Source organism: Leiobunum rupestre, chromosome 9 (assembly GCF_980474605.1).
Source record: "Leiobunum rupestre chromosome 9, qqLeiRupe1.1.hap1, whole genome shotgun sequence".
Classification (NCBI taxonomy): domain Eukaryota; kingdom Metazoa; phylum Arthropoda; class Arachnida; order Opiliones; family Sclerosomatidae; genus Leiobunum; species Leiobunum rupestre.
Genome location: NC_143392.1, coordinates 26,025,813 through 26,028,359, shown reverse-complemented (window position 1 = coordinate 26,028,359; position 2,547 = coordinate 26,025,813). Strand labels below are relative to the sequence as shown.

General features: G+C 37.0%; 1 long non-coding RNA gene across 2 annotated transcripts; it reads left to right on the top strand.

Annotated features, from left to right (window-relative positions):
* The first annotated feature begins 819 nt into the window (after nucleotides 1-819).
* Nucleotides 820-1,513, top strand: LOC149927008 (uncharacterized). Of its 2 annotated transcripts, none has more exons than XR_016474156.1 (3): nucleotides 820-904; nucleotides 1,031-1,184; nucleotides 1,252-1,513. It is a non-coding gene; the product is annotated as an uncharacterized LOC149927008 (long non-coding RNA). The 2 variants fall into 2 exon arrangements; XR_016474155.1 differs by having other exon boundaries at nucleotides 820-908.
* The last annotated feature ends 1,034 nt before the right edge of the window (nucleotides 1,514-2,547 follow it).

Genomic DNA, 2,547 nt, shown 5'->3' with positions numbered 1-2,547 from the left:
ATATTATATCAGCTGACCAATCAACCATAAACCTATACAGAACCACGGCCCAATGCTTGCGCTCGCTCCGCGTGCGCTCTGCTCGCGATCGTGTTTGAGAATGCCAGATTCCGAAAAACCAACAATTAGGCTCCTTTTCTTCTCAATTGGAAAAATTCTGATTCGTACCCAGCTACTCTTCCACGTCTTAATTGGTGAGCGCACATAATTCCAATGCTCTTTATAATAATTATTAAACGAGTTAATTGTAAATAGAACCATATAAAATTGTAACAAATACACTCACTCGCTAATTGAAAAGCCGTCTGCTGCAACTCTACCATTCAGAGGCTCAGAGCCAATGAAATTTAATTTTAAATTGACGTCAAATCTAACTTTCGGAGCCAAGGAGAAGCAAATTCAGGACTTTCGTCACAGCCGGCTCTAAACGAAAATTTCGCCACCCTACTAGTTGTTTTTATATTTTATAGAAGCGTAAATATATTTTATTTGAAAGTTTTTAAACAAAATGAAAATTATTTAAAAAAATTTAAGTTTATTTTATCCTGGACTTTTCCTTTAAGGCCAGACCGAATGCTGAGGGTTACGGTGAACCTCTCGACGTCCATATATTAAAAATCTGTAATGAAGCTTTTAAAGACTTGAATATTGTTATACAGGGTGGCTTAGGTATTTGTGGCCAATACGTTCTATGGGAGAGTATTATTTCACTGAAAATAGGTTTTTCCCTACTATCTGATTAAGCTATTAAAATGAAATGTGAAGTTTTGTAACTTTGAGTAGAAGAATTTTGTAACTTTGAAACTGTGGCCTAAATTGATAAAATTCGATAGAACTTTTTCGTCGAAAATTAATCCGTAGATCCCGTGGAAGCTCGCTCCTACCACCATTTTGGGAACACCATGTAGGTATGCAATGCAATAGATTGCTGTAATAGAGATAATTGCTGTTGTATTGACTAACTTACGTGAAGAATTGCATGCTCATTGAAAAATGAATACTTTATTTTTTCTGTGTGATACGCTTACAGTAATTGTTCAAAATGGAACCCGTCCATGTGCACACACATTTCTAGTCGGTACCGGAGGTTCTCGCGAACATTGGCCAAAGTCGAATAGATGAATTGGTTTTGTACAGTCGAGTAGATGAATTTCTTTCGGGAATTATTGGAAACCACGTAATAGGTACGTTTATTTGTAAATTAAAATAGCTTGTTCGGTCTACAAAATTCCGCGTTGTTTATTACCATAGGTCCGTATTTTTTTGACGGAACTCTGACGGCACCCATTTACCTCAATTTTCTTCAAACTGACCTGGAAGAAGCTTTGGACGAATTGCCACTGGCAACAATCCGGAATATGGTCTTTCAGCAAGACGGCGCTCCGCCTCACTTCGGTATCCTTGTCCGTCATTGGCTAGATTTTAAAGAAAATATTCAAAATGGAAATAACGTAGTATTCAAATACTAGACTCAAATGTGGTCCATATATTTTTATTTCTTCGTTTAAGGGAATTAAATGGGTATTTAAAAGGACTAATCACAACAAGAACTGTTAAACCAACGACTGTGGTGCATTCGTACTCTTAAGCCCGCCCTTGACATTAAACTTTTAAACACAGTTTTTAAAGCCCTTGTGCAGCCTCTATTTGACTACGGGGACTTATTCTACAATGTCGCTCCAAACTATCGTTTAAAACCACTTCAGATTTTGCATAACAGAGCCGCAAAAACCGTCATTGGAGCCAAAAGTCGATCCTCGTCTACTGTCGCCCGTTCAACTATTAAGTGGCTCACCATTAAGCAACGCTACGTCTTGCACATACTCGTCTTTATGTACAAAATCTACTACAATCAAGTCCCGGAGTATGTGGCTCGACGATTTACGCGTGTTTCGTCGGTACATAATTATAGAACTATGAACAGTGCGTCATCATTCTACTTGGAAAAATTACCTCCCGCGTTTGCCAAAGTTAGCCCAAGATGTCGTGGAATAATTCTATGGAACTCTCTTCCGTCTAAACTAATCTCCAGCAACCCCTCTCTTTCAAAGTTCAAAAATCTTATTCGTGACTTCATTTTAACATTTGATTAACTTATCTTTTATTGTTATGTCTATTGCTATTTGTATCTTAAAATTTTATGTACACTGGACCCAACTGGAAATCAGTATAGTCATACTGAGTTGGATATCCATAATAAAGCCTTATTATTATTATTATTATTAAAGGTTTAGTCTTAGGGCTTCTTCCCTTTTATACCCAAAAAGGTATTGTACTTAACATGAAAGAGTAAAATTGGTCTAAAATAAATTATTAGACCTAAATGGTTTGAAATCAATTAAAACCCCATTTTAGTCGTTTTATAAAACTTTATTTTAATAGTCCGGGATTTTCTCTGAAGGATTTTCTGTATAACATCTAGGAAATTCTAGGATTATGGATTTGTGGATTTTTACACCAATTGTCTGCGGCATTTTGAGCCATGTCCGACCCCTCGGATGCAACAGTGTAGACGTCAAGGGCGTATTTAAGGGGGGGTTTTGGGGG